Source organism: Colletotrichum gloeosporioides (assembly GCF_011800055.1).
Source record: "Colletotrichum gloeosporioides strain Lc1 chromosome Unknown consensus_25, whole genome shotgun sequence".
In the NCBI taxonomy this organism is placed as follows: domain Eukaryota; kingdom Fungi; phylum Ascomycota; class Sordariomycetes; order Glomerellales; family Glomerellaceae; genus Colletotrichum; species Colletotrichum gloeosporioides.
The window spans coordinates 427,246-437,732 of NW_025544670.1; positions in this window are offsets into that span (position 1 = coordinate 427,246).

A 10,487-nucleotide genomic window follows, 5' to 3' on the forward strand; every position below is an offset into this window, starting at 1 on the left:
GTTAGGATATTGACTTAAACGCGTTGAGAATCAAAGGCCTGGAGGTATTGAAGGAGCAAAATCGGTTGGTGCAGCCGCCTCCTGGTCAAATGGGGCATCACACAGGATGGCGTGGGCGTTGAAATGTGGGAGTGGATGGGGTTTGCGGGGTTTTGGTGCGGTGCGTGGAGATGCCCAAGCCAGGGGGCATTTGAAAGAACAGTACTCCCTCACCATGCATAAATAAGAGGTCTGCCTGCAGGCAGACCGACTTGAACCATGTTATGATCTGGATCGGCATGTGTGGCATGCGGTTGTGCAAGCTGATGGCGCCTGTGACATGGCGCGCATCGTTCCGGGAAGTTGGTTAGGATGTGGAGCTGTGAGTGCGGGGGGGACACTGGGCCAACTGCCAGTTCCACGCTGCACCATAACCTAGCCCATCAAGCCATGCATCTAGTCTCACATGTATCGACCATACTTACAACCCACTTCTATCACAGCTGCACTGGAATGGAGCCACGCTTGCATACGCACGTCGGAACGTCCACAACCACAACCTCAGAGCGAGGCTTGCAAGCATCAGGCAGTTCATTCTGCGGTTCAATGCAAACACACAATCACCAGGACTAGGCAAGTTCAACATAAAGCAAATGAATTTCTCGAGGTGTACATCTAATTGTAGAGCTCCCTAAACATGCAAGGCTGTGGCCTCGTTCCATCGTAACACATACACCAAGCGGGAGAACAAAAGAAGCACCGCGTTGCCCGTCTCAAGCCAAATCTGGTCGACACCTTGTGTCGGAACCCAACCCTATCATTCCACCATTGCGTCTCTTTTACGAACCCACCGCATGTACAAGTCGTCAAGCTTCTTGTCCAAGTCGCTGATCTTGTCAAAGACCGACTTCACAGTCCTTTGCAGGTTCGCCGCATTGTCCGACTCCTCCAGGCGCTGGATCGGAGAAGAGTCGTCGTCAGCAACACCGCATCTGTAAGAACGTCGCTCGGTGTCCCTGTCGGCCTTCTCCTTGACTTGTGTTGCGTAGGCGGAGGACAATTGGTAGAGACACTGCATGACCTTCAGCGCTGGCGCGATGTCGTGATGGAATTTTTCAATGTTGCCAATGTTACGAGTATGCTTTGCCTCCAAGGCCAACCTTGCTGCCGTATACTGCCGTCCGAGTTCCTGATAGCGCCGTCCGAGTTCCTGAACATTCTCGAACTCGTCGTTCTCCCCAGGCGGTGGCTGCGGTGGCTGCGGAGGCTCTTGTGGGGCATTGAAGCTTCCGTCATCGATGTGTGGCAGCAGTGACTCCCAGTCGGGGATTGTCAACCCAAGCAGTCCATAGAAGATCCTTCGCCACAGTCTTTTGTGAATGATCGGGGGTACGTCGACCTTTGTGGTTTTGAAAGCCCCCAAGGCGAAGACGTAGACTGGCCTGTCGTTGGGGTCTTCTGCGCAGATACCGGGCATCAGCGCTGGCAGGCGGCCTCGAGGAGTAGTCTTTGGGAGGTACTTGGCAATAAAGACCTCAATTGCCTTTCTAGCTGTCGAGAGGCTTCCCTCTTCATGGAATTGCCCGAAAAGCTGGACATTATCGGCAATTCGTGAGCAATGGTGGATGACACCCAGCGCTGCGCCGGTCTGCCCAACTTGCAGTGGTAGAAAGACGGTGGTTCGATGGAAGAGTTGGTCGACAATCGTCATGTCTGGGGTGTAGTCGTCGCCATCGACTCCTCCCAGCATATCAGGCTCAATTACTGCCATATCCGCTGACATCTGGAAGATATAGAATGTCACCCCTGTCCAAAGTTTGAGTGGGATCTCCGCGCCGTCTTGGAGGAGTTCTTCCAGCTGGCCATTGTCAAGCTGAGGGGACATTTCGCGAAGGCATGGTCTTTTGGCCGAAGGTTCCGCCATCTTGGTCTTCGAGAGCTTGGGCGTAGCCGGCACGTTTGGGGTTTCGTGGTCTGCTGAACCAGTGGCGCAAGACTCTGGAGCTGATTGTAGGGGATCGTACTCGAATTCCTGTGCCCTTGGGTCGCTCGAAAACTGCTGTGACTCGTTGTTCTCGGGGGGGTCAAGAACGTTCTGTGATGGATCGTCTTCAGGGATGATGTATCCGGGCTCTGCTTGCTCGTCGTCTTCCTAGTCGTCGAAGTGGGATTTCCTGCCCGAGTTGCCGACTGAAGCGCCGACCAAAGCGGAGACTTGCGACTCGCGTTCTTGGGGGGTTGGTGTGTCGTCGAATGGGTCAACAGAACCCGGGGATGAGTCGCGAGACTGTACTCCGTCTGGAGAGCTTTGGCGCCCGCGTTCTGGAGTCGCCTCGACTGGGGTTTGACCTGACGCTCGATGGATAGGAGTGTGCCGATTGGGGGTGTGCTCCGCAGACGGGTTCTCTTTAGGTTTGTTGGAGCTGGCTTCCGGGGCAGAAACGGCCTCCTGGCGAGGTGCAGATGGTTGTTTGTGGCTGAACTTGCCTGGAGGGGCCGGGTACTTGCTCAACACAGTCTCAACGTCGTGGAGACTGATTCCAACCCGGTAGGCTTGCGCAGCTAGGTTGCGTGTCTGACGTCCCTTCGAGTTTCGGCGAGCAGAAGAAGAAGCGCGGAGCGAGGCGAGGCAAGACAGCCAATCGTCGTCTGCCTGGGCGAGGCGATGGAATGCGACAAAGAATCTTTCGCCTTGACGAGCAAAGTCATACCCGATCTGGAACAGAGTGCGGCTTGAAGGGATCTGCCACAACCTGCAGGCCTTGTTAACTTTTGCCGAGAACTTGGTGGCCAGAAGATCGGGCGGCAGGGCGGAGACGATGATGTCGATTTCTTCGGGCGACAGCGACGCTCTTAGGTCGACGGGTTGAATTCCGTGTAGGGTAGAAGCATCCTCCTCGAATTTGCGTAGGGCGGGATAGATCTCCTTTGCCTCGCGAGCTGCAGCGACAATCTCGTTGCTTCGCTTCTGCAGTCTCTTTCGCAGCTTGGGATCGTCGTCGTGTGTCGTGATAAGTTCTTCGGGCGGAGGCATCAGGTAACTAGTGCTGCGGGGAAGGACAACGGGATACTGTCAATAGCGGGTTCTCATCGACCAAGAAAATGGATGGCACGCCAATCAGTGCAAAATCAAGAAGTTCGAAAGAATTCTGCCTGCATAGGGGAGATGATGTTGCTGTTATCGCGAGGTTGGAGGTCTGGTGCTTGGGGCGAGGGTGCAGCGACGCACCAACTTTGAGGTGGAGCGACGGGAGGCAGCCCAGGGCAGTCACAGTGCGTGCGCCTGGTGTTGTGGGAAAGATGCGCCTTCCGGTTGAAGAATGCAAGTCGCAAAATCTGCCGACCTGCAGGACGTGACGTCAGCGGTCAGCTGCCCGATTGGAGGAGGAAGGAGGAAGGTGATCAAGTGCCTCCTGCCTTAGATAAGGCAGGCACTCTGGGGGGAGGAAGTCTGAAGCATCTTTGGTCGCCCCTGCTTCCATCTCGTGTCCACCAAGCAGGTCATGTGGCTTGGGTCCTTGCGAACCAGATTGGCAACTGCAAGCTTCACTGATGTCGCTCTTACTTGGGCGAATGTACTTTCCTGTTCATTCTGTTGGCAGAGTCTCCAGGAACACGCCTGTGTTTAATTTGGCCAGATCACACGACACCAAATCAACTGTCAATTTCTCAATCATTCCATCTAACTACGTTGCAAGACATTTTTTTTTCCCTAGGCAGTCCTCGTCATTCAGGACAAACCGTATCCAGGGACCGGGTGCCTGCCGAGCCCCACGAGAACGCCGATCCCGTGCGGGGCCGTAGAACCGGAAGCAAGTTCCGGACGTAATCCGCGCGCGACTCATCGTTCCACAGCGCTCCCGCCACGGCGTGTACCAGTCGCCCAAGCTCCGTGCATTCTCCTTCCACGTCCAAGCGATGACCGGTGTCACCAGCCAAGACTCTCTCCCGCATGAGGACTATTGCGTCATCTTTTCGTGTTCCTGCATCGCCGCTGCCGGTACAGGCGCTGAAGCCGATGGCATTCAACTTCGAGAGCCACGCTGCTCGTATTGCATCGTGGCAGGTTTGGCGTGGTGGTGTTTCAGGCAATGCCATCGCGCATGATGGGTGGAAGGGCGGCTTCGTGGGGTCGAGTCCGAGGAACTTAAAGAGCTCTGGGCTGGTTGACGCGGATTGACTTCTGCCAGCCAAAGCCCCCAGGGCATCTATTCGGCGGATGATGCTGCATAGTCTCACTCGAACAGGTGACAGGGCGAGCTGCGAGGACCCTTGCTCGTTTTCGTTTTTCATTGTGGAAGGATGATCTCGTGATCTCGAGTGGTCATCGCTCACAGGTGCACGAGTGATCATCACCGCGACGAGAAGGAGGGCGAGGGCCAACATGACATTGATGCAACGGCTTTGCGCGCTGCTAACTGCCTTTGGCTGGTCGATCCGGTTCATGATGGCAATGTGGTGCAATGGTTGCGATGATGATCTGGATTTGTTGATGCGAAACGAGGTTGACGACGGGCTTCAAGGACTGTTGTTCTTGTAGGGGCTTCGAATGGGATATCCTCAGTTTCGGAAAACGGGTTCGAGGAGACTTAAATAAGTTCACCTCTGCGATCGATGGAATCTGCCAGTCAACTCCATTCAAAGCCTTTGTTCATGTCGTGTCCAAAAGCTGCGTCACCCATGAATCGTACCTTTATCAGGTGCAAGTTTCAGACCCTTTGGATCTGCAACCCCCAACCATTCGTATCGAAGACCAGGGCGTTTATCCATATCTCCTCAGGATGAATTGGCAGAGGAGATATCTGATACGAGAAGTCAATGCATTGAGCTATCATAAGAAGCAAGCGAGGGTGATGTTTGGGGCCGAACTGAAATTTGATCTGTCACTTGGAATTATACGCTTGGAACTGCCGTCAGAATCGATATATGAAGTAGCTTTGGCGCACGCTTGAACGTGGTCGCAAAGGATTAGGCCCGTCACAGCACTTGGTGAATTTCTTCGTGGAGATCTGGTCATTCCTCATGGCTTTTCATGACCGTAAGATCAGAATGAAGAAAGTGTTTCACGATGGACGGATTTGGCGACCTGCGTTACTATTGGGGGAAACTCAAGAGCTGCCCACGTGTATTTATGAGGCTAAGTTACGCACATCAATTTCAAGTCAGAGCTTCAAGCCTCTTCTGAGTCCAGCAAGTTTGAAGGCATCCCGACTCTACGACACACGCACTCCCACACACACTCCCACACGCACCCAAAACCACGAGCATTGACACAGAAACCGTTCAAGAAGGCGGCTGGTAGGACGACCAACAGAACACAGACCTGGACTTTGCTCCACACGATAATAAACGAAGTCGACACCATGGACGGACCGAATCATACAAACACCCAGCAGAGCAAGAAATTGACGACTCGACAAGAGAAGGAGAGGCTCCGAAAACTGGAGCTGAAGCTTCAACAGCGAGATCTTTCCAACAATGACCGAAACGCCCCAGACGTCTCAGAAGCTGCCCAAGGCTCGCCGCAGTACTCTGAATTGTTGAGGCTCAGGCCTAAGAAAGTCACCTTCCGCGAGGATCCTGAAGTTTTCGAATCTGCGATCCAGCCCTTTGACGCCTCTGATGACGACGAAGAAGACGAAAGAAACAGATATGAAGACAAAAACGCCCACAAAAGCTCCGCCATTGTGCCCCGCAACAATCACGCTCAGCCTATCAACCCATTCGGAAATCACGGCATGACGGACAACCTGATGACACTGGGAAGTAACCACATCAACAACCTCACCTATTCCAAGACGGAGAACAACACCTACAACAATACCTACTACCACTCCTCGTCGACGCCTCAAGCTATCCACCAAAAGAAAGACACCAGGCAGGAAAAGTGCGGCAAGCTCCATCGTGCTTTGCGTTGGGCATTTACTCTGTTGCGTACCTCAAAGGATTCCGTCATCAGCTTTGGCTTGCACTGGCAACTTGTCTGCATTTCTTTGTCAGTCTTGGCTGTCATCGTTGCGTTAGCCATGCTTTACGCCTACATCGTGGACACTACCGCATTCGCAGCACATGCCGTATCTTCTTGGGCTGGAGCGGCGGCCCAGTGGTATCCCGTCAAGAAGGCAGCTGAAGCCTCCGTCTCTATTTTTAGATGGCTTGGCTGGATGCCAGAAGCTTCGACGACAACCCCCGCAGGCATCAAACGACAGGCAGATGCAGCCGAATCAATGGTGTTCAACGTGGCTCCGGTGATTGAGTACATTCCCGAAATCTCCAGCGTCATCAACTGGGCAGACACGGTGGCACGCGCTGTTGAAGGCCTCGTCGCGCCAGACGTCTCTCCCCAGTCCGTTCTTATGGACACGATAAACGTGCTCAAGAATGCGAACGAGGCTGCGAATGAAGGGTGGTCAGAGAAGCTTCGCGGGGAATTCCGTACCCTCAATGGGATGGTCATCCGACTGCGCGACATCGAGACCGCTGCTACCGTGACTGGTGAGAACCGCCCGCTTCTTTGCATGGTCCCTAGCCGCGTCTGCAATCTCTTCGGACTCAGGCCCATTTGCGATCTGAGAGAACGTCTGCTGATGCGGCTTCAAGAGACCATCGATACGGTGCAGACGATCAAAACGGCCCGGCAGGTTTTCAACGCCAAGCAGGGCGTCGCTGGGGCCGCGCAGGTCGTGAGCACGAATGTTTGTCGTCTGCAAGACACGTTTACGGATCTGGAAGACAAAGTACGTGAGCGTCGTGGCCTTTCAGACTGGCCTCATCTGGTCGCAGACGAGGGAGCCCAGGCGGGGGACCTTTCGATCAACGCGCTGGACAAAGCACAGGAAATTCTCCGCGACCAGAACGACGGGATTCGCATGTCGTGTCATGTCATGAAGGACTCTGCAGCCGGTGCTGTGTCTGTGCAGCGGAGGATGATGGGCGACATTGAGGCACTGACGCACGTGGCTGGCTTGCTGGAGCAGACGTATGAAGATGTGGCGTCATTCCAGCTAGAGGTCGAAGAGGGAGCCATGAGAGCCGGTAAGATGGTGCGCCAGCTCATCACCAGACAGGAGGAGTGGGGTCAAAGACAGACGTAGTTATGATGGCCAGGACAAGGGGGGTGAGTATGGGACATTTCAGGGTATCAGTTCATCGGCGGATTACAAGATTGAGATACACATTCATTCAGAAAGGTCGGGTAGAAAGGCAAATAAAATCATTCATTGCATCATCTTAAAGTCTGAAAGCTAGGAAACTGACATGTGCGGGACCGTGAGCCTGAAGATCACGAGTTGTGTCCACGACAACGTCCAGAAGCTGGGCTCTCTGATCTCGGATGCAGTCCAGCTGATGCACCAGGCTCAGGTAGTCTCTGAGGTGTGCCACTTGTGTCAAGTCCGCCGTGAGACGAAGGGCTTGCACACGAAGCCCCAGAAGCTCTTGCAGGCAACCATGTCGTTGATCAAAGAGGACGTGATGATGGTCTTCAGGGGCGGAGGCTGTTGCCGCTTGATGCTGACCAGCGGGGCGGAGTGGCTGATCCCATTGCGAAGTTGGGTTCACCGATGGCGACAACCGGTGATGGGGTTCCGCAGAGGTGGATGGGGATGTCTGCAAGCCTGCCGCGTTGAGTTGTCCCTGGTTTGGAGATTGTGGTGATGGCGGAATCGTGGGACCACGTGCGCGAGACAGGAAATCGCGGGTTTGTGAAAGATGACCCGAGGGTGAGACAGGAGGAGTGTGCGGACCATTATCGAAAGACGAATGGTGTTGAGGGGGTTTGTGTTGGAGGTGGAGTTGAGCAGAAGGGGCGTGCTCGGGGGTCGAGTGTTGACCAGCAACATGAGCAGAAGGCCAATGAGTAGATGCGCCTTGGACAGCACCTGGTTGAACCAAATGCGGCAAAATAGCAGCCTGCCTAATGGGTGTCTGGTGAACAGCGGGATGATAGTGAGCGAGATAAGACTGAAACAAACGTGGCTCAGCAAAAGATTGCTGGGCTGAAGGTGGCTGAACAGGAGGTGGCTGGGATTGAGTGTGATGGGAGACAGGGCCGGTTTGAGCGACATGAGCATGACGCAAATGTGGCTCAACAAGAGGAGAGGGAGTGGAAGATGGTTGAGCGACAAGTGGCTGAACAGAAGATGGATGAACAGAAGGTGGCTGGACAGAAGATGACTGGGATGGGCTGTGCTGAACCACAGAAGCTCTTTGAGTGAGATGAGATTGAGCCAATGGTGACTGATCAAGAGGAGAGTGATTGGGAGAGGGTTGTTCAACGCGTGGCGGTACAGAAGCTGGCTGGCTGGAAGCTAGCTGAGCTGAAGTGCGCTCAATGACAGGGGCAGGCTGAGAGAGTTGAGGCTGAACGAAAGGTGACCAAGCCACCTGAGGCTGAGGGCGAGTCTGCTGGACGGCGGGGTTCGGTGGCTGCAATGACACGGGTGGGACATGGGAGTTGGTTGAAGGAACCAGCTGTGTGGGTGGCTGCGGTGGCGGGGCCTCCTGAACTTGATCTTTTTGCTTGGGAGGTTTCACCATGCTCCCTTGCCAATGAGGCTCGGCCCAAGCATCCATGAACTTTGCATAACTACATCACCGCAGAGGTCAGCAAAAGTAAGCCTGCCTTTCCGATTGAAAGTGGCTTAATGAGACAACTCACAATCTCATTCTCCCATCTTCGACAACCGCCTCAGCAAAGGGGTGAAAATCTTTGTCTTTGTGGCTCTGGAGAGACCTGATACGGGACTTGAGTGCGTTGAGAATCTTTGGATAGATGACCTCGGTGTACTTCTGCCCCATGTCGGCGATGCCGAGCGCTTGGTGGAGCTCGTTGAGGTGAAAGTCTGGTGCGAACTTGGTGAGCTGGTGCTTGATGATGTGGGCGAAGAAGCGACTGTTCTCGTGTGGCGAGTAGGCCAAGATCATATTGGCATTGATCTCGACGCCGTGGAATGTCTGTCACAGGTCGTCAGATCAGCTGTCATAAGATGAATGAGGGGTGGTCCTGGCGTACGGTGGCGGTCGGGGCCACGGTGAAGTCATTGACTGGCATGATCGCGAGTCTTGCGGAACTGATCGCAATTCGTAAGGGTTGCACGATGAAGAATGTGAGATGTGTATCCAGAAGTGGTGGCTCATGGGCGTCACCAAGCTGAGATGAAAGGCATGATGGTCGGGGATGAGAGGAACGGTGTTTCGAGAGGGGATGGGTGCAGTGACAGATGAAGGAAACATGAGGCGCACAAACGGAAATGTTGGCCAAGCTGAAGATGTCACGATAGTCTGCAGAAACAGACGCGAATGCAGCGATTGGCCGACGGGAAACAGCAGGAACCAGTGGGGATGAAGGCACAAAAGGCGACAGAAACATTTCACGGGTGATGGCAGTGACGAACTGGCGGTGAGATGCGTGTCTTGGATGATACAGCTAACAAAGAAACACCAAAATAATGCATCACGAACCAATCGACCGGGCTCGCCTGCGTGATGCAACAAACCTTGGGGCCAATCAGGCTAAGAGATCCCATCGCCTCGCTCCGCAACAGCCAGATAGCCCATCTCGCGCTGGAGGCCGTAGAGCTGCAGCTCCAATTCAAGCATCTGCAGGGCGTGGTCGGTGTACTCTTGCAAGACCGACTCGTGTTGGCTCTGGAGTTCTCGCAAACGCTCCTGATTTGACTGCGAGTACTGCTGTTGCTGCTGTTGCTGCTGCTGTTGCTGCTGGGCGTTGAATTGGCTCTGGCGCCGATGCTGCGCAGAGGCGACGATGCCTTGGAGATTGGTGGTGTTGCTCGCAGGTCGCTGGGGCACAGGAGTGGCGTGGCGAGAGGGGACAACGCTTGTCATGTCGGACAGGGCCCGCGCGGCTGGGGGAAGCTGGGAGGGCACCGATCGTGGGGGACGGGTGGGGGTGCCAGGCGTCTGGAGCGGGTTCCGGTAGGACGGAGGCGACGGGGCATGCAGGTTCTGCGCGAAGTTCCTGACGATCTTTTGCTGGTGAGACAAGATCTGGCGGGTGCCCTGCGCAAGGTCCATGTATGTTTCGGTCGTGGTGGCGCGGCTTGCGGCGTCGTCTTCGTTGGGGTCGTGGAGGTCTCCGGAGTTGACGTCACGAACGGAGGGTTGCTGCCGGGAGGCGCTGGCGAGGTATTCAAGCTCCTGAGGAATGATGTTCGATAGTGGAAGTTGTTTCAAGCAGGTCTGATACCGGTCTTGTTGGCCTGCATCTGCGTCAAGGGCCTGTTGGCAAAGCCGCTCTCGGTAAGTGGCGGTGAAGTTGCTGAGGTCGGGGTCGGTGGCTGTGGAGAAGACCTTGGAGAATTCGGTTTCAACAAAGGAGGGGCCACCAGGAAACGACATGACGGTTGGCGCCTGGTTGAGACAATGGATCTGGCGGTGAAGGTTGCGGAGAGGTTGGAGTGCAGGCCGTTGTTTCCCCAGCCGAAAGAAAGATGGAAGAGAAAAAACAGAGATTCTCTTGGATGGATGCAAGATGCATCGATCTCGAA